Source organism: Pinus tabuliformis, chromosome Q (genome assembly GCF_031772625.1).
Source record: "Pinus tabuliformis cultivar Carrire ecotype Pingquan chromosome Q, CPIR1, whole genome shotgun sequence".
Taxonomy (NCBI): Eukaryota; Viridiplantae; Streptophyta; class Pinopsida; order Pinales; family Pinaceae; genus Pinus; species Pinus tabuliformis.
The window spans coordinates 561,464,873-561,487,851 of record NC_142296.1 but is presented as its reverse complement, the minus strand read 5'-3'; positions in this window follow the sequence as shown (position 1 = coordinate 561,487,851).

Here is a 22,979-nt window from a genome sequence, read left to right as displayed (position 1 = left end):
ACGTATTTTGAACCCCTACTAAGGTTCATCATTAGGAAAATGATGGATAACAAGATCAAAAGATCACATAATTATAGTAGAGATGCAATGGTAAACTCCAAATGATCAAGAAAATAAAAATCATTAAAAAATAAACATCAAATCAAAGTTGTTATTATTATTAATATTTTAGGTCAAATAATAAATGTATACCAAAGATATTTCATAATGAAACTATAAAAATAATATTGAAGAGATTATAAAATATAAATAAATATGTTTAATATAATAAGAAATTATATAATAATTATTTTAGGTGTAGTCTAATTTATAAACGAAGTGACCTTTTTCACTATGGTTAATTTTAATCAAAATTTGATAGAGAAATTTAAAAACTTGAGTTTAAATTGTTTAATCTGAACAATTCTAGTGCCCTAGGGTTCTTCAGGGTGTTGAATCCATTTATACATTCAAAAATGTATTTTGAATAACAAAAAATCTTGAAATTGTATTATTGGATTTTGGTGAATTGCGGTGAAAAAAACTATTTCATGTATAAGTTACACTACACCATTATTTTATTCAGTAAATATTATTAAATTTAAAAGAAACTATGAAAAGAAGTTACCAGAATTATTAAACTATTACATATAAAAAGGAAGAAAGAGAAAGATAAATATATAAAATTGTTTTGTGTTTTTTTAAATATATTTTTACAATTAAATAAAACAAATGTGGAAGTTAAATATGTTGATGATGATATTTAATATTATATCTAAAATTTATAAATTAAAATTAATAATAAATTTTTTTAATTATTATTTATTAATTATATTTTATAAATTTTAAAATATTAATATATAATTATTAAGTTGAGTTTTTTAAATTTAGATTGTATTTGAATTTTCAAAATTTTAAAATAGAAGTCCATTGGGTCTTGGATATATGGTGATTAGGTGCTCTGTTAAGGCACTCCTTGAGTGAAGTCACCAATTCAATTCTTTGATTAGGGTGATATATTGGACATGATGAAGATGTAGTCCTTCCAAGTTTACTATATATATATATATATATATATATAGAGAGAGAGAGAGAGAGAGAGAGAGAGAGAGAGAGATGTTTTTGTAAGACAAATAATGCCATAGTCTAAACAGGTTGCTTTTTTGCCTTGAAAATCATGGAAATTCTGGCAAAATTTTGATACAATCCTGTATGGATTTTTGCAAATCCAAGTCAAACTTCAAGGTTTTGGGTGCCCCAGAAGTTTTTGATGGTGTTGAATACATTTCCACCATCAAAAACATGATTCAAACACTGTTATTGCAAGATTTTTTGAATTTGTTTTGCCCAGATTCTAGCCACTTTTCCTGCCCGCGCAATTCCTCTGCTTCAATAGACACTTCCAATAAAAATGTGAACTTTGACTACAACATACTGAAAATGATAACCTTTTTTTCAAATGAAAAAAACAACTTACGAAAATGATAACTTAATTTTAAGGGATAAATGTAAGAAACCTGGAATCTTTATTCTTAGAAAATTTTGATTTATAAAAAATATATATATATATATATATATGAGTGTATATTTTTTTTAAATAGTATAATTTAAATCATTAATTTTTAAAAAAGACTAAGAATATTTTTTTTTAATTTATAAAAAAATAAATTAATAATAATTATTTTTTTATAAGCTTGGGAGGACTACATCTTCATCATGTACAATATATCACTTTTATCAGGGAAGGGAATTGCAGGGGTGACTTCACATCATGGAGCGCTTTCACCTGATCACTGTCTATCCAAGACCTGGTGGACAAGTTAATAATATTATTGTTAAAGAAGAAACCTTTCCATTTTTTTATGAAATTTTACTGAGTGTGAAGCTTTTTGTAAGAGCTTATGGCAATTAAAAAAGAAAAGACAAAAAAAAAGATGAAAACTATTTTCTCTCCAACTATACCTAATTATTCATCATTTATGATATTTTTTTGCACATAAATAGAAGAGTAGAAAGACAATCAATTACAATACTTAAAAGATGGATGATATTTAAATATTAAAAAAAAATCTTTAAAATTATGATTAAATGAAGTATAAGGAAAATAATTAATAATATTATTATTAAGGAGGATACTAAGTCATTAAATCTACATTATTTAATTATTATTAGGAAAAAAACACTGGGATATTAAATATTGTTATTTAAAAGAGAAATAAAAGGAGATAAAGTTATTAAATATTATGTTAAATAACTGAAAAATATATATAACTTAATTATTTATTAATAGTTATTAAGAAAGTTATAATAATTTTTTTAGATAAAATAGAAAGAATAATTTATTTTTTGCTGTTCAAATAGCTTTTATTATATTATCATGAAAATACAAAGTACAAAATGAGTCTCAACAACTCTCCCGACTTCACTCCGACCAGATTTGTTAGCTAGAAGAGTCGGAGTATGCAAAAGATTTTTCCAGTGTAGTTTTATTTCCAAAGGGCTAGATAGTCATACATGCCAAAAGAGAGACAAAATTAAAAGACATCATGTGGACAACATATCAGGGAGGTGGCTAAGGAGGGTGCAAAGGAGGCACTGCTAGTAGGCCGAAGCACTCATGCATGTGGAAATCAATGTGTTCTACTCTGGCCTCCAATTCATGCAGGTGGTCGTTAGTTCGTCGTTGGCTCCTGCATAAGTTGGCCAACTGCTCTAGAATCTCATTCTAACTAAACTGGATGTCGTTCATATATGCCACTAGCTCGTTCTTGTCCTCATATCTATGCTCCTTAAGGATGTCTAGGTTGGTCTGGATTCCTCTCAATTTCTCAGCTAGTGATTCTAAGGTGACCACCAAGTCCACGCGTCTCAGGGAATGACCCTAGACATGGGCTATTTCCCCCTCTTTCTCTACACTTGTTGAGTCTGTAGTAGACAAATTGTCATTGACTGCTCTATGTTGCATACCCCTACTGATAGCCTCCTTTGCAGGGTTGACCTTTTTTCCGAGGCATATCTATATACACACTAGTATCCCAGACCTAAAACATAAATTCGTCGCCAACCCCCACGATGACACCACCCACAAGAATCTAGAACAGAGACCCGCATACCAGACTGAGAGGAAGAAATACTAACTCTAATGCTTAATAGACCCCACGATAATCAGGGGTGGTAGAATTCTTGACCAACCTTGGGTTGGTCTCCCAAACAATGAGAAGGATTATAAACCTTGAAAATCTTGCCCACCCCAACGAAAATTCCCTGACATACAACACTTTGCAACCAATTAGGCACCAATTAGACTTGGCTTTAACGCTGAGACAACACACACCAAGACCCAAATTTAGGGTGGGTCTGGATTGAAGGCCCCTCTGACCAGTAAACAGTAGAAAGGAAATAGACCCCAGGGACAGAGAGACTTTCCCACCCAAAAACCCTAGGACACACAACCTCCACCGAAGCCTAGAGAGATGAGAGAATAAACCTATGACATACAAAACCCACAGGGTTGGCCACAATCCGAGAACCCAATTCCCCAAGCACAAAAATCCCCATAACTACAACCAATCTCTTAACACCACAAAAACAAGGGACTTATAACAAATCCATAGCCAGAAAGGAAAGAGTACCTGAATGCCAAAGAATGACATATAGGACATGAACCTGCACTACTGACAGGATTCATTGCTTACAGTCACAGAGCTGAGCCTGAGAAGGAGGCCTACTAAGAAAACCAAGTAAGATCGGGGTCCCAGATAAATGCTTGGGAGTCGACCGGAACACAAGCTCCTGCATAAAATTCCTCTATTGTTCTTCACCACCCATTCAACTCACAGAGCTAGCCCTCTTGAAAACCATTGTTTGAACTTGCCACCCTACACCCACTGTTCATCTCCCAATTTGCATCATAACAATACCCACCGCCTCTAGAGACTTCGGAGGTCGAATATCATGTTGATAAATGCCCATTAAAATGAAGAGAATGCTTGCCACATGCAAGATGGGGGAAGCCCCAAGGCCATTTGGTCCATTGATTGTTCACCCCATTAGGGCAGAAAGAATAATTTTAAGTAAAAGGAAAAAAAAATTATATTAATAGAGAAAAAAAATTAAAACAAAATTGAAAGATAAAATTAAAAAATGAAAACTTGATTTTTTTATTTTGAGGAAAAATCACAATTTTATTCAAAGAACAAAATTACATTTTTGTAGATGCTAAAAATCATTCGATCATAGTATCCAAAGCCTCATGTCCAAGAAAAAAAACTATAAAGAGAAACACAAAAAGAAAATAATAAATACATTTGAGAGCTAAATGTGAGGGCACTCGGCTACCCTTCTCTCCCCCTTTTTTTCTCCACTGTTCGCCAAACACCATCGTTGGGAGTGGAAATTACAATAGGAAATAGATTCTCTTCTACATTCACAAGGAATTTTTTATCTGAGTCTGAACTCTCTGATGCATGGATTCTTTTAATGCCGCCTGCCTCTTTTTGACGGGGAATCTTCTCATTTTGCTACATTTGAATTTTGGTTTATGTTGCTTTAATACTTTTCGAGCTTTGAACCATTGTTCCTGCCTGCTCAACTTCTCCTTCCACTAATATTTCTTGTGGTTTTTTATCAACAATACTTGTATAGTTCTCCATATTTTCTTCATCCTCTACTTTAGAGAGATGTTGTTATGAGAACTACCATCCCTTTGGCCTTTGGGCATGTTTCTTTTTTCTTTTTGGCTCTTTCTTTGCCTAAGGACATGTGTTTTGTAGATGTCTTGTTTGAAGACAAATATGACATCTAAATGTCATGTTTCCAAGATCTAAAGGTTGGGTCCACTTAAATTTGTTATGAACCAGAAGTATGTGATTAGGTAAACCTTTACTAAGGTCTACCTCTACATAGATCATGGAAAAAGTAAAAATTCCTTTTATGGCTCTATCCAAATCCAACTTTATAAACTTCCCCAAAGTATTTCCAATTCCTTCTAATACTTTGTGATGCCAAAAATGGAGGGGGAGATAATGTAATCTAACCCAAACTGACATTTTGGAAACCACCATGGTATTGGCATAAAAACTTGGGAACCATGGGGTCATAAAGAGGCTTGCACTACCCCAAAACCATGGACACTCTTTTAAGGAAAATGTGTATCCTTCAATGTATAAAATTTTACAACGAAAAAACCCCTGGAACATAAATGAATATCACAATTTGCAGTTCGAGAAGAGAAAACCCACTAATGTAGATCGTATGACTCAGTCCACAAGCCATTAAATCTACATATAACTGCTCGGCAATGAAAACTGATGTAAAGTGCATTAACCTAAAGAAGGTTAACTATCATAGTCGGTACCTGATTCATCTGTTCCATGATGTAGGAACCAAGAATATTGGGGATTTTATCAGATTTATTTTGTGTCTCAACCTTTATTTTTATTGCATCCTTAAATGAGACTAGTCCTTTAATGTTACTGGTTCCAAGATAGTGACCTCGCAACCTCAGGTTTATGGTAATGGATGAATCTCATTTGATGCTATATTCTTGCCACTAAATGGCATATGGAAAAGCTCTCCCTACATAAATCAAACTTTGTAACAACAATGAGATTCCCAATCTATCCTATACATTCTATTTCATATCCCGCACCATATCCCCCACTCAAACCTTGATAATATTCTATTTCCCCTCTGGGTTTTTCATAAAAATTTGAAACATCACCCTCATGTCCAAAATTTAATGAGGAGCCTCTAGATCCAAGCCATGTTGACAACCCTCACTAACAGAGATTATAAAGTTCGGATCCCCCACCTTCAAATCCTCCAACCCAAAATCTCCAACACCAAATAGCGTGATCAAATGTAGATCCATAGATCTACATCAATGACATTTGGGGTGATGTGACTGCAAACTCTCCTATGTCAGGAAGCCATAACCTATAGAGGGATACAATGTTGATTGTAATCTAATATTTCAAAGCCAAGATCTATTGCAAGGAAAATAGACCCATCATTCAAAGCCCTTCTATCTGCTACAAACATTTTTGTACCACAAGATACAAGGAAATCATCAGAAGATGACAAATCTGGTATCTTAAGGCAGAGATCCATCGTGGGAGTGTAACCATCAAGGAAATAATTCGCAAGGGCCACGACTCGACTATCCACACAAAAATTTGGTTCCACCTCGTTGTGATCCAACCCCAACAAAAATATCTCTGAATATCCATACCCCTCTACCACCACCTAGCTAAATATAGGATCCTTCGGACGTAGATTTATGCAAGAACCAAGAACAAGCCAAAGCTTTGATAAGGTGCATTATGTAGTGCAGAAAACCCTAACATTCTTCTATGTCATCCTCGCTATGACCAGATTTAACCAAAACTTGATTAAAATAGAACCTTCAGTTAAAAGATGCTAACATACAATCTTACATTACGCCTATACATCTCTCCCATATTAGGATGTAGAGCGCTTCTCAGCATAATAAAGATAACCTATTTTATGAAACTTTTTGATAAAGAATTGAGAATTTATAAATATTTTGGTAATTTTATTTCATAATTATTATTAACCTAAGGTATAATTTTATATAAAAATATATAATATTAAATAAATCTCTCTATATGTACCATTTTTTATTAAAAATTTATCATATTATCAATTCGAAGAAAGAATAAATGAGAATTAATTGATTTGATTGTAGGGTCAATTTAAGAAAACTGATTGAATTTTAGCCTTGGAGGGATGAAGTGCAAGTGTAGGGTTTATTTTAATAATTTTTAAATGTCAATTATAATTATGCATATATAAATATTTATATATGTGGAAATATATATGTTTGGTACATAAAACCCTGATATGAAACTCTTTTGTTTCGGGCCAGCGCTATCGAATTGGAATAGGGTCAAATTGTTTTATGATAATATACATATATAAATGGTTGTTCGTGGGGTGGTTCTATACCTATATATGGCATATATGGTTTTAAAATTTTTAATCATATAATGCATGTTATATTAAAGTGATAAAAGGAGTGAAAGGCATATGTTAATACCTTGGATATAACAATTCATGGGGTGCATGAATATCACCCCATGAATATATTAGGTTTCGTATGCAAAAGTTAATGGTTTTAAATATATATAAAACAAAAGTTCATTTTATATGGAAACAAAATATATATATATATATATAACAAAAGGAAAGAGGGAATGTGAATTAAAGCGTGTATATATATATATATATATATATATATATATATATATATATATATATATATAAAGTGTTATTTGTATGGTGTTTAGGTATGTTTTATAAATTATCCGCAAGTGGATTATTACGACTTTTACGGTGTATATAAATTCTCCAGTGTATTTTTATAAGCTATATAGTGGATTTTATTCATAATTTAACGATTTTTAATGTTAACATAAGCATAAGCATGAGTAATGCAAACATAAGCATGAGCGGTCTAAGGTTGCAAACATAACCATGAGTAATGCTAAAACCGAATGTAATGGTCTTGGAATGGATTGACTAGAGGGCGGGGATTTCAAAGTCTTAAATTGAAAGTGCTCAACTGCAAAGATGATGATGAAAAGCTAATGAAGGAGCAACAACATATTAACAACCAAATTTTGTAGAGTTTCAACAAAATTCAAAGAAAATTGGGTCAACAAACTGAGTTTAGACTAACATATGAGCACAGTGTTAGAACTAGGGAGAGAGGCAATGGAAGTTCAAGGTATTCCATGGGTGTTGTTCATCAACACCATTACTCAACAAGGAGGACCAGTAAAAGGGCTTATTCTACATCTAAGTCTGGCAGCAGCCCTAGTGTGTCACTAGTTAGGAAGTCAAGTAGAAAATCAGACAGGGAAAATTTGCAAGGAGAGCTAAGGAAAATCAAACCTCCCACCTTTAATGGAGAGAATAAGAAATGAGAGGAGGTTGAAGTCTAGTTGCTGGAGATGAGAAAATACCTTCAACTATATAATTACTCTTCAAACTTGGAGGCCAGAGTTGCCATATATCATCTGAAGGGAAAAACCAATCTCTAGTGGGAGAAACTGAAGGCAGTTAAGCACGTGGACGAAAGGTGGGTCACTTGTAAATTTTAAAATTATTGCCAAAAGAAATATTTATGATAACGTTACTATAAGCAGAAAATGCAGTAGTTCTTCCATCTTCAACCAGGACACATGGCCATGGAAGAGTATGGTTGGAAATTTGTTGAAGTATTAAGGTATCTCCACTTTATTAAAGATGAAAATGTTAAAATACAAATATACATCAGTGGAATGCCATGTTTTTGTCCTGATAAGATGAATTATGACGAACCTAAAACCCTGAAGGCAAACATGAGGAAGGTAGAGCAACTATATGAGCAAAACAAAAATAGATTTGTTTTACACAAAACTTTGGGCAGTAAAAAGAAGAATTTTATGGAGCACAGAAAGAAGGGGTTTAAACCCTTACCATTTTAATTTAATTTTCAAGAAGGCTAGCAGACAACACCATCTTCTAATGAGCCAGAAGGGGGTTATCCTTCAAGTGGGAGCTTCAGCTTCCACCTATTAAATGTTAGGGTTGTAAAGGAGACCACCGGTACATAGATTGCCTTAATAAGGTAGGGAAGATGAGGATTGGGCACAACATGCAAGTGGCAGTGATTGTGAATGATGTGGGTAGGGGCATGCCAAAAATTTATGCAGCTTTGGATAATTGGCATGTGGAACATCAAGCACATATGATAAAGGTTGAAGGTGAGCTAAAAACCCATTCCATTATTATTTTAATTCATTATAGAGCTAGCCATAGTTCTATTAATGTGAATCGGGTCGAAAATTTTAATTTGAAGAAATTTAAACATTTCAAACCCTGTTTAATACAACTAGCTACATCTATGGAGAGAAAAATGACTAAATTGGTCAGAGAATGCCCAATTGACATGAATGGGCTAAGAACAACAATTGAATTGAATATAATTTTATTGGGTACATATGATTGTATAATTGGTATGCACTGGCTAGAGAAGCACCATGGAATCCTTGATTGCTACAAAGAAAAATTAATTGTATTGATGATGATGGACAATAGAAGCAGGGACAAGAAATTCTACATCGATATCCATCAGAGAGATATCAACCATGCAATTGAAAAATAATTTTAAGAAATGATGACGAATCCTTGCAACTCATTTGGAGGAATCAAATATGGACCAACAAATTAATATAGAAAATTACCTTGTGCTTCAGGAATTTGTTGATGTATTTGTAGAAATACCCGGATTACCTCCAAGGAGGGAGATTTATTTTTCTATTGACCTAATTCCATGAGTTGTTCCATTATCTAAGTCATCGTACATGACAGGTACTTTGGAACTTAAATAATTATAAATGTGGCTCGAGGAATTGTTAAAGAGGGGTTATATACGCTCCAGTGTATCACCGTGGGGTGCTCTGGTTATTTTTGTTAAAAAGAAAGATGGTACACTACAACTATGTATTGATTTTCGACAATTAAATAAGGTAACTATTAAAAATAAGTATCCATTGTTGAGAATCAATGATCTGTTTGACCAACTCCGAGGAGAAAAAATATTTTCTAAAATTGATTTAAGATCATGATATCACTAGCTGCAGATCAAATAATAAATTTCAGTAAAATTACATTTCAGACTCGTTATGGGCATTACGAGTTCATTGTAGTACCTTTCATATTATCTAATGTACTGGGAGTTTTCATGTGTTTAATGAAAGAGTCTTCAAGGAATATTTTGATAAATTTGTCACTGTTTTTCTTGATGACATTTTACTTTACTCTAAATATGAAGAGGAGCATCAACGACATTTAATTGGTTTTGCAGGCACTCAAGGAAAATCAGTTGTATGCTAAGTTGAGTAAATGCTCATTTTAATAAAGATATATCCATTACTTGGGTCACATTATTTCAGAGGTAAGAATAGCTATGGACCTAGAGAAAATTAAGGCTATCAGAGAATGGCCAACTCCAAAAAATGTTATAGAAGTTAGGCCTTTTATGGGTCTGATTGGGTATTACAGGAGATTCATCAAAGGGTTTGCCAAAATAGCATATCTAATTACGTCATTGTAGAAATGGGTGTAAATTTTGATTGGATACTTGAGTGTGGAGTGGATTTTCAACAATTAAAAGCTTCATTAACTAGAGCTCCAATATTAAAAATTGTCGATCCAAATGAGAATTTTCTGGTATGCATGGATAAATGCAAGGAAGGATTGGGCAGAGTGCTCATGCAAAATGGGCAAGTGATCTACTATGAATCTAGAAAATTAAAAGAGCATGAGAAGAATTATGCTACCCACGACTTGCAGCTTGCAGCTATTATTCACGCACTTAAAATGTGGAGGCATTATCTCATGGGCCAGATATTTGAATTACAGAATGATCATTGTGGGTTGCGACATTTATTTGAATAGCCAAATCTAAATGCATGGAAATTTAGGTGATTGGAATTGTTGACAGAATACGATTTAGAAATAAAATATATCAAGGGAAAATAAAATCGATTGGTTGATGCACTCAACTGAAGAGTGCACATTACGCATGCCACGCCAATCAACATTTATAAAACATATTCAATTGGAAGAATTTTACAGGCTGGTAACTTAGACTAGAAATATATGCATATCAAAAATAACCTACAACAAGGTATAGTGCAGCCAAAATACTAGGATTTTGAATTGGGCCAAGATGAGATCCTTTTGTATAAAGGAAAATATTATGTTCCAGATGTACCATCCTTAAAAGATTTAATTTTACAAGAAATGCACAAGGTACCATATGCTAGTCATCCAACGTACAAGAAAACTTTGACAACAATCAAGAATCAATTTTACTAGCGAAGTTTAAATATGGAAGTGGTCCAATTATATAGTCAGGTGTATGGAATTCCAGCGAGTTAAAGTCGAGCATAAACACCATGCTAGTTTACTTCAGCAAAATCCCATTCCTGAGTGGATGTGGGAGGTGGTATATCTGTTGATTTTATTACTAAGCTGCCTAGAAATGTGAAAGGACATGATTCTATAATGGTGGTAGTGAAAAATATTACGAAGTCTGCTCATTTATTCTAGTAAAATCAATGCATAAGGCAATGAATATTGTAGATATTTATATGTGGGAAATTGCTAGGCTTCATAGGTTGCCTAAGGAAATAATTTTAGATAGAGATCCAAAATTCACATCTAATTTTTCGATTGGTTTATTTAAAGGACTGGGTACCAATTTAAACTTCAGTACAACAAATCACACGAGTCAAATTGACAGATTGAGTGGGTAAATAAAATAATTTAATATGTGTTACAGATGTATGTGATGGATAAACCATCCAAATGGGAGGACTACCTCCATTTGGTGGAATTTTCATATAACAACATGTACCATGCATCATTAAAAATGAGCTTGTTTGAGGCTCTGTACAATAGAAAATGTAATACTTCGGTGAGTTGGAGTAAATCGGTGGAAAAAATTATGATGGGTCATGAATTGCTCAAATACATGGAAGAGAATATGGTTAAAATCAAATAAATTTGAAATGTACATAGGATAGGGAGAAAATTTATGCAGACAAGAACTGAACAAAAAAAGAATTTAGAGTGGGGGAACATGTATTTTTGAAAGTAAAAGTAAAGAAGAGATTGTTAAAATTGGGAAATTGTGCCAAGTTGGCAGCTAGATATTGTGGGCCATTTGAGATCCTAAAGACGATTGGCCCCATTGCATATATGCTTGAATTTCCTTCATATCTACATATTCATGATGTATTTCATATTTCATTGGTTAAGAAATATGTCCCTGTCACCAATCATATTATTGATTGGAAAAAATTTCAGTTGGAACCCGAGGGAGAATTCTAGGTTTAGCTAGTGAAAATCTTGGACAACAAGGTCAAGGTGCTCTCGAATCGAACCATAGACATGGTAAAGGTACAATGGACCATGCTCGGTCCCTGAGGATGTGACCTAGGATAAAAAACAAGTCATGAGGGTAGAATACCCTCACCTTTTTTACTAACATATTCTATATGGTTGGATATTTGTAAATACGGTGCACTAAGGACAATGCATAAAATAAAGGGGGGAGGAATGTAACACCCTCGACGATTTTGAAGATGTAAATATATGTATTTTTGATGTTAGGTCGTTGAGTCAGATACCCTTGAATCTCAGGTTGGTGAGTTAGATGTTTCATTATGTGGCTTGCGTACCATGTAGTTATTTTTAGACATGTTTTGGGGCCATCATGCATGACATTGAAATTTGTACATATTATGATATTAATAAATAAGTTTGGCTGCAAAGCCCACTCCACAGAAAGAGTATGGGGGACACAACTCCAAGGACAAGCAAATAGTCAAGTATTCTAGGTGAAAAGTGCACTTGGGGCCCATGTGGGTTCTAGAGGGTGTCGCACAACAAGTTAGGTTCATAAATACATAAAGAAGTGTAATTTTTTTTTACAAGGGGAATTTTCAATCAATAAATCATTCAGTTGGTTACTGATTAGTTAGTGAGTCCGGTGTGGACTCTAAGATTGATGGAGGTGCGATTATTCAGTTAACCATGTTAAACTAGATGCATCCTATTTATGATGTGTGAGCCCCTTTGCTATCTCAGGGAGCTTGGTGGCCTCAAGGGTTTATTGACCCATTTTATGGCTTGGTGGCCATGGAGTTCTAGTTGGGGAACTCGTTTCAGAGATAACAAGTGAGTCCTGGCGGGGCTTTGGCACCAGATGTGGAGTTAATTCAGTTTGGCTATTTGTACTTGGACGCTCGGACAACAACAGATCTCCTGGAGCTACGAGATGAGATTATCTTGGTCAACTGTAAGTTGCATTGGAAGGTGGGAACTACTAAGAGATTCAGGCTATGTCACCTGGGTGTCAGTTAGGGGGATGTGAGTCTGTGGTGTGAAAATGGGGTTGTTGTAGTTAGTTCCTTGAATAGGGTTTTGTATTGGTTTTGAAACTATTACCTATGGAATTTGTTATCCCAACTCGAGGGTGACCAGTGGTTGAGCTTATGAACCACCTAATCTAGACTTATGTAGGAATGCAAAAAAATATATATAAACATAAAAGTAGAGATGCAGTAGAAATAAAACTTCATTTCACTAATATCAAAGAACTGAAATATGCTTACATACAAAATGGAAATAAACTATCTCGGACGATGGTAGCTTATCTTCGAGAAAAGATGTGGTGGCTACATGCCTATGAACTATGTTACAATGAGGCCTAATGGCCTTTTTATCATTGAGAAACAATGAGAAACCCTAAACATCCAAAAACCTAACCTCAAGAGATGAAGCGCCAATAGCTTGTGGGCCTTGTTGGTGTAAGTTGGAATGTCAACTTCCTGGGGTCGTAACTTTGGCATACGACTTCCATTTGGCTATCATAATACCTTGTTTCGAAGATTTCGAAGAGGATGCAAAAAAAAACTAGTAAACTAGTTTGGCACTTTTCTAGTCCCTCTGTTTTCCTTAAAAACATCTTTTAGACCCTCAAAATGGCTTCGGAAGTTTAGGACCCGAAAACTGCCAAAAACAGTAAGTTTTGTTACAATTAAGGAAATTGAAAAGAAACAATGGTGGGGGTCCAAGTGGAATAGGAGGATGGCCACCAATATCCACCTGGATTAGTCCTCCCCCCTTAGGAAGCAATGGTCCCCATTGCATTGAGTGCCTCCATGAGATAGGGAAACTTCTGCTGAACTTGGTCCCCGTTGAGCCACTTGCCTTGGTGCAGGAGTTGGCAAACTTTGACAACCCGATATAATTGGATCTTTTGCTGGTGAGTGTTCTTGATCTGCATGTCCATGATACGATCAATTGTGGCTTGTTCCATGTAGTCTGGGTTTAGCTCTGTTGGTGTGAGTTGTTCTGCAATGTCTAACGTGTCCAGTAGTGGTGGAAAGTATGGTTGTAGCCAATCCACGTTGAATACTGGGTGCAGACCAAGGAACGGTGGAATTTTTAGCTTGAAGGAATATTCCCCTACAACCTTCGTGATGGTGTACAACCCATATTGAAGCAGGTGAAGCTTATGGTGGGGCCCAATGAGGCGCTCCTTCTGCAAATGTAACCAAACTTTGTCTCCCATCTGGAACTTGTGTGGCACTCGATTTTGATCATGATGTTGCTTGTACTTAGCATTAGCTTTGTCCAATATGTCATGGACCTACTGGTGGATGTGCTGAATGTGCTCAATGAAGCTGTTAGCCTAGTTAACTTCGAACTGGACATGAGCCAAATCTATTTGAGTAGTTGCAAATGGGATGGCCACATCAATGGGACATAGTGGCTAGAATCTGAACCCCACCTGAAAGGGGTTGTGGTCAGTTGAGCTATGGAGATATTTATTGTAGTTGTGTTAGACATAGGGGAGGCTTTCATCCCATGTGCATGGATGCTTCGAGTTGTACATGTGAAAAATTTGCATGATAATATTGTTGACAACCTCTATTTGGCCATCAGTTTGGGTGTGGAAGGCCTTAGACTTAGTGAGCTTGGTATCCAACATCAACCAGAGGCTTGAAAAAAATGTACTTAGGAACATGTTGTCTTGATTTGAGAGAATGGATTGTGGGATCCCAAAATGTACCCACACTCGTTCAAAGAAGATCTTACGAGTGGCTTCTTCTGTGATACTCTTCTTGTAGGCCACCAGAATGTCCATCTTAGAGAATCTATCGATGACCACGAACACGCAGTCATTTCCATGCTGAGTAGAAGGAAGGCTTGACATGTAATCCATGGAGATGGATTCCCAAGGCTGAGTAGGAGTAGGCAGAGGAGTATATAGGCTTTTCTTCTTAATTTTTGGTTTGGAAATGGCGCAGGAAGTGTAGGATCTGATGTACTTCCCAACATCCTATCAAAGGCTTGGTCAATAAAATTACTCTTGCATCACTGCCACTATTTTATCTACTTCGAAATGTCCAGCGTGCCTATTGTAGTGTGCCTCCAAGATCATCTTGGCACGATTGCTTGTAGGAACACAAAGGTTTCCCAAGTGGCATAACAATGTGCCCTGGAGGTGAAAATATGTAACTTGGTTGCCTTCCAAGAGCATCTGGTATGTGTTACTGAAATTGGTATCGCTCTTGTAAGAATGCGGCCACCCCAAAGTCTCGTGTCCATAAGAGTCAACACAGTGGTCAACGCCATAACCGGTGGTCGGTTGAGACAGTCTACAACATTATTGGCATTGTCCTTCTTATACTTGATGTTCAAATGGAACTGTTGTAGATATGTGGACCATTTCTAATGGTAATCGTTCTGCAACTTCCCTTGTGTCTCTATGAACTGTAGGGTTCGGTGGTCTATGTGGATGATCGTTTCCTTCCCTATAATGTAATTATTCCATTGTTGGTAGGCTTGCACAATAGAATACATCTCTTTGTCGTAAGTGGTATACTTTCTGACTCTATCTGAAAGTGACTCACTATGATATGCCACTGGATGCCCCTGCTAGGTAACAACTACACCAATAACATAGTTATAGGTGCCTGTCTCAACTTCAAATGGTTGTTGCAGGTCTGATAACATGAGCACTGGTGCAAAGAAGAGGCGATGCTTCAACTCAACAAACGCCTTCTATTGGGATTCAGAACAAAAGAAATTTACTTTCACTCTCCCCTTGTTGACTTGACTCAAAGGCCAAGTGATATGAGAGAATCCCAACACAAACCAATGATAGAAATTGGCAAGACCCAGAAAGATGTGGAGCTTTGTTAGAGTGGTTGGGGCTAGCCAATCTTGAATAACTTGTATCTTGGCTAGGTCCACATGCACACCTCGCTCATTAATGATGTACCCCAAATATTGAACCTAGGTCATACCAAAAGTGCATTTCTCCAAATTGGCACACAATTTGTGTTGTCACAGGGTTTAGAGGACCTATCAGATATGGTGTATGTGCTCTTCCCAACTCCGGCTGAAGATCAGGATGTCATCCAGGTAAACTACCATGAACGAGTTGGGAAAGGGCCGCAAGATGTCATTTATAAGTCACATGAAGGTTGTGGGAGCATTCGTCAAATGGAAAGGAGTGACCAGCCATTCGAAAAGGCCCTTCTTGGATTTGAAGGAAATATTCCACACATTGGAGGGTTCAATTGGTACTTGGTGATAACCGAACTTCAAGTCGATCTTGCTGAAATATTTTCCATCGTTGATCTAGTCCAGAAGGTCATCAATCCGTGGGATTGGACACTTATTCTGAATAGTGATCTTATTCAACGCCCGATAGTTAATACAAAGTCTCCAGGTGTCGTCTTTCTTTTGTATCAACACAATCGGGCTCCCACAACGTGATGAACTTGGCCTGATGTGCCCTTTCTGCAACAACTCCTAAATATGCTTCTTAATTTCATCATTATACAGAACAGAGCATTGGTAGATCAATTCATTGCGTAGTGATGTGCCTGGGGTCATATCGATTAAGTGCTTGCCCTGACAATGTAGGGGTACCCCTGTGGGTGAGGTGAAGATGTACCTATACTCTTCCATGACCTTGTCCATCTACTGTTGCGGTGTGGAGGAGCCTTGTCTAGAGGTTGTGGATGTGACCATAGTATTCTTCTTTCCTTGACGGTGAATCATAAGGAAGACACATTTCTCAGTTTGGGAAATGATCTTATTGCATTTCTTCGGAGAGATCAAAGAGATAGAGGTAGGTGGTGCTACCTCTGGTATCCTCTATAAATTATTTCCTAAAGAAATAATAAGAGTGTGAGGCCTAGACTCATACACAACATGATGTCTCCATAAGTATGGTTGGCCTAATAATACATCACAAACTTCAAGAGGAGAAACATCACATAGTACCTCATCTGTGAAGGGCTTGATGATGTAGGGAAGACAACATTGTTGGATGACGCAGAGCTCTTGCCCTTGATGAAGCCACCTAATGGTGTACAACTACGAGTATGGTGTGGTCGGTAGGCCCAACCACTTCACGACCTCTGCTGAAATGAGGTTCTTTTGGCTTCTGCTGTCGACAATGAGATGCAACAGAGAGCCCTTCACCCACATCTATGAGTGGAAGAGATGATCCCCCTCCTCTGGATCTTTGGGCTCAATCTTCTGGATCTTCGTGGTGGTAACTGTGGCACGAGGAGTCGCATCAATAATTTTCTTCCCTTTATCATTCCCTTATCAGTTTTTGACTCAGAGTTGGAACATGCATCTGATTCAGAAGCCTTCAGTTCAACCTCTAGTGGCTACTTGGCTCAACACTCACTTATGTTTTGAGTGGGGATCTTATGAAACTGACACCATTTCCCTGTGTCCTTCTTTGTCTTCGTGGTGTTTTTCTTTGTTTGCAGCTTCAAAGGGTTGTCTTGGGTCGCTCTGCCTTGGATTTGTCCTTTGTTCTATGGTTTGGGGGAAACTTTCCCTTGCTTTAGATTCAGGGATCAAAAGTCTCGCTTCTTCTGTTTAAATTTCTGCTCGATCTTGACAATGTATCAATAGGCGGTGCCAAGCTAGGAGATGTCCAAATACTCCATCTCATCCTGGATGTACTTGTGTAGGCAGTCTCAATACTTGAGTACCAAATGTCTCTCAAAATCCTTGATACCCAGCTTCGTGTGAAGGGTATGAAAAATATTTATGAACTCTGGCACATCTTGGTCCCTTCCCTGCTGCATCATGGTCCACTTTATGTATTTATCTTCATAGCTCCCAAGAGGGTAGTATTTTTCTTGATGGCGTCTCAAAGAGAATTCCAAGTGGGTGCGGATGAAAACAGTGAGGATTCCCTCTCGTCCTTTTGTGCACAGTAGGTTTCCCATCAGACCTTGACATGGGGGGCATATTTGAGGAGTGAAAAAGTAATATTTTGTCTATTGTAAAAGTCATGAAATAAACAATATCCTTCTAGTAGATTTAAATATCTATCTACGATGTCTGCATATATCTGTCCTTCAAATATGGGAATGTCAAATTTAACTTGTACATTAAAATGAGTGGCGCCTCCAGACTGGCTGTTGGATGAAGATGTGTCACCTGTGGGTAGTCGCTGAAGGATATGGGAAAAGTTATCTATCATTGTGTTCCTCTATCGATCAAGGGCTTTGTCAAGAAATATTTTGAAAGGATCTCCTGCTCCCTCGCCTTTCTTTTATTCTGCCATGGGAGGCTGTCGAGGTTTGCGAGGCAGGTCTTGCAAAGGTTCAACTAGTTCGAGCCCTAACTCTTTATACCCTGACCTCAGTGGAGACATGCAAATAAAAACAAAGAAAGAGAATACCACTCTGATGCCACTGATCCTAACTTATGCAGGAGCGCAACAAATTACAGATATAAACATAAACACAAAGATGCAACATAAATAAAACTTCATTTCATTAATATCAAAGAACTGAAATATGCTTACATATAGAATGGAAATAAACTAGCTCGGGTGATGATGGTAGCTTATCTCTGAGAAGAGATGTGGCGGCTACATACCACTGAACTGTGTTACAAAGAGGATTGATGGCCTTTTTATCATTGAGAAACAATGAGAAACCCCAAACACCCAAAAACCTAACCGTAGGAGATGAAGCACCAAAAGCTTGTGGGCCTTGTTGGGGTAAGTTGGAATGTCAACTTCCCGAGGTCGTAAATTTGGCATACGATCTCCATTTGGCTATCATAATACCTCATTTCGAATATCTAGAAGAGTATGATGTCATAACTTCTCTAGTGTCTTCGTTTTCCCTAAAAACATCTTTTATTTCCTCAAAACGATTTCGGAAGTTCATGACTCGAAAAACTTCCAAAAATAGTAAGTTGTGCTACAATATAGGAAACTATAAAGAAACAACGGCGGGGGTCCAAGTGGAATAGGTGGGTGGCCACCAATATCCACCTGGATCACCAACAGGTCTATCGCTAGGAGAAACGTGGAAAGCCCGTAGCTAGTTGGCTCTTATTTCTCAGATAAGTAAGCACGGGTTGCAGACACTACACTCTCAATCTACTAAATACTTTTTAGATTATAGTAAATTCTATCAAATGGGACCACCATACTATTTTGAGTGAATTCCACTAATTATATGATTTATGTCAAGTATAAATTGGAATTATCAAAAGGGATTTACGTTTCATGTCAATGTTTACACTATGGCGGTACACAACTTGAGGACTTTATTCTTTGGTTTGGATGCAGCATAGTTTAATACTTAATCTTTATTTTATTGATGCAATTGTATGGAGTGGTAGGCACTTGGATGCCTTTAAATTCAAAATCTTTGTCTTTTGGTGATGAAATAAAAAACAAATCTACCTTTCCAAAGGCTTTGCGACCTTCTTCTCTCTCAAGTACCTACATAGTTGAACACACTAATGAGGCACCAACGGTGGATATTATAGTGTGGAAGGTCTCACATATACATTTAGAGTAAAAAATATATTCTTATTTGTCGATTTAATGGGTATTTGACCCTTTACCTTTACATTAGTAGATCCACTCAACTTAGACAAATAATTGTGAGATCTCTATTTGCTCCACAAGTTTTTTAATTGTTCAATTCTATAATCACTTTGATTATCAAAATATGTTTTAGAAGCACCCTTGGTTTTGGGGAAACATGGGACTTTTGATCACTCCATGGTTCATAATGTCATCCTAACTTTATGTCAATTACTAGAATGCCACTTTGGGTTCACCTCTCTAATTTTCCATCATGTTTATGGTATTTATTGGTTTTTGAGAATATTGAGAATTATTTTGGCACTTAATAAAATCATAATATTAAGAGAGCTATGGTGTGATTGTACATATACACTAACATCCGTGTTGAGATAGATTTTAAAGTAAGTGTACTATGGAAAAAAAATAATTTTCAAATGAATTTTTTTTCAATATATTAAAGTACCAAATTATCCAAACACAACATTCCATCACAAAATATATTAATTTCCACGACATATACAAGCTTCACTAGATATATTAATTTCTAAGACGTGTACAAGCTTCTTGTCTCCATGCTTGAGTTTATCCTCCGAGATAAAATGGGACCAAGTAAAAATAAAAAGTTGAATTTTTATTTTAAAACGATTTGTCAGGGACTAACAAATACCGAAAATAAATCACTCTCCATTAAGGGAATTACGTCATATCAAGCCTCGCTCAACCAACCGAAAATTAGAAATTTTTTTTTTGAATTTATAAAAAAAAACAAATATTTAATATCTTTACAAAATTTTGGTTAAAATTACAAAAAAAAATCACGAACTAATCTAAAATCAACAAAATTCAACCACGAGATAAATGCTATAGTCCCTCACAAAACAGACATTAATAATACCACAAGAAGAAAATTATAATTCTGTGACAATTTAGCATATCACTCTAATATTTCATAAACTGATCACATTTAAACTAACTTTTATCTACATTTTCATTATTACACGTTTCCATAGATTCATTGTACAACTTACTTTAATCGTCATACATTTTTATTTATTTTCACTTAAAAATTGGTAAGGACCTTTTGAAATTAAATTACTCAAAATGACGGTATTTTACATATTTTTCGAAGCATCACTGAATCTATCTATTTGTATGTTTAAATATACATTTTAAACGAGTAAAATTCTATAAAAAAATTATTCTCAAATACACCTTTAATAAGTTTGGAAATAGGCGTATAATATATTTACAAAGGTATTTTAAAATAAAACATATCCATAAAACCTTTTTTTAAAATAAATATAATATATCAAATAAAATCAATTTACATTCATCAAAATTTTAAATTAATCTATTAAATATAAAATAGTTTATATAAAAGAAAGAGTAATCAAATTTCTTCGAGTACAATAAATCAATTTTTTTTGAAATATATATATATTTTTTCTAAAAATATATGAAATTGTCCCTACTGGGGTGATCATACAAAGGTATAGTGTCCCAAGCAAGGTTATTGAGGCTTGCGCCTTTGCCACACGCATAATTAAATTTCAGGCTATTAATTTTCCATAGTGCTATATTGTTTTTTGCTTTATAAAATCATTTTTCTATTAACACATTAAGTTCACCCCATAGCATCATAACATTATTTAGATTTACATCATTATTCATCGTCATATGCAACTATGTAGAAAGAACAATAACAACATCATCAATGTAGCGGAACAGAAAGGAACACAAGAAGAAACACATGCATACATAGAGACACCATGATTGGTCAGAGACCAGGGCAAAACCCACTATGGGGAAAACCCTTGCAAATTATTCTTCTACTAGATTGTTATCAAATGATTCAACAAAACTGAGTGCAATGATCCATATCTTCACAATAACTAGAATATCCATGAAATGCATCTAAACATCAAAACTTTGATTCTGATGTACTGTCACTGCCTGTAGCCTACTGCTGAACATTGTTGTCACTGAGCGAAATCTTCAGAGAACTCTAGTTTCATCTTTGAGTCCCGAACGCATGGAGGAGCTGAGCGAGTGTCTATAGCATTGTCAGACACTCCCTGGTGGAATCTGTGCGTGCATCCGGGGACAAATATGCTCTCTTCTGCCTCAAACACTTGGATGCACCCTTAAGGCTGTTGTGCATGCATCCAAGGCTCCCTGAATGCTACCTAGGCCACTCTGTGCGTGCGTCCAGGGACCTGAATGCTCGATCTACCTTCTGAGGTCCTAGACGCTTCCTTCAAGTTAGCATGTGAGCGTATATGGCTTCATGGACGTTGTATTGAATATAGCATGCTAATGTCCAGGGACAAAATTTCCCAATTTTGTGCCAGCGTCCGAAAACTAAAAACCCTAGATTTGTGCGAGTTACGACCCTGTAGCTTCTGACCTTTGTGTCAGCTTCCTCTGTCAGACATGTGCGAGCCAAGATAAAATAGAAGAGGAGAAGAGAGATTGATAAATGTGTCTAAATGAGCTTGAGGTCTCTTCTATTTATAGGCTTCCATGAGGGTCCACTTGATGTTGAGGCCGACCTATCCATTGGTACATGTGCATAGGACCTACCTAATCCAATATACATGAGTGGGTACATAAATTCGAAAACTAACTTCGATTTGTCCAAATGAGGTGATCTTTAGGTCGATTTTGGTCCACTCGAAAGGAGGAATTCAATACAATCATCATCTATGTCATTTGAGTTGTCCAAGGTGGAATTTGACCACAGTTGCTTAATTTTGACACCAGCATGATGATTAATTACCTGTAGTCAATCGTTATATCTGTTGTTTGGAGAGTGTTTTGATCCAGTATTCTACCTTGGGAGATGAGTTGGGGTTGTGAGGAGGTTGGAGGTATTTGTGTCTGGTGCCATGACGACTCTTTGGGGATTCTTCCGAGGCTAAGGAGGGACAAGTGCGAATGTGATTCTCTAGTTTGGGCTGGTGTCTACTTATTGGTCTTCCCCTGGGACCTTGATACTCGAGTGGGTGGTGTCTGGTTTTGCCTCCTCATCATTGTGAGTCTCTACTTGTCTACGAATTTCTGGAAAGTCTGGGTTCCTCAATTTGGTGCTCGGGGTAAGGTCTTTATGTCTTTTAGTTCCTCTGCTTTTCTATGTAGTTTCAAGAGTTTGTCTCTATCGGTTGGCGAATGTTCTATTGTGGTCTTAGTGCTTGAAGTTCCTCCCGGTCTATTCTGGAGTGAGCAATCTTGTTCTTTAGAAAATTCGGAAGGTGGTTTGAGTCTATGTGCTAGGTTGAAGTAAAAAAAGTTTCTCCTCTCATCTGGGGCGGTGTTTTCTACTCTTATAATTCCCCTGGGTTGCGAGCAGGGTCTATACCATCTAATTCTCCGGTCAAGGTTCCCTCGGGTTTGTTTTATTCAAGTATTTCCTGTGTCAGTCTTCATGTTTCCTCTCAGTGGTGACAATGGTGTTGTGGTCTTTGGTTTTGCATCGCCTCTTGCAAGTATCGCGATGGTCTCTTCTTGGTCTTCTCTTGCAGTTGGTTGTCAATCAATGATA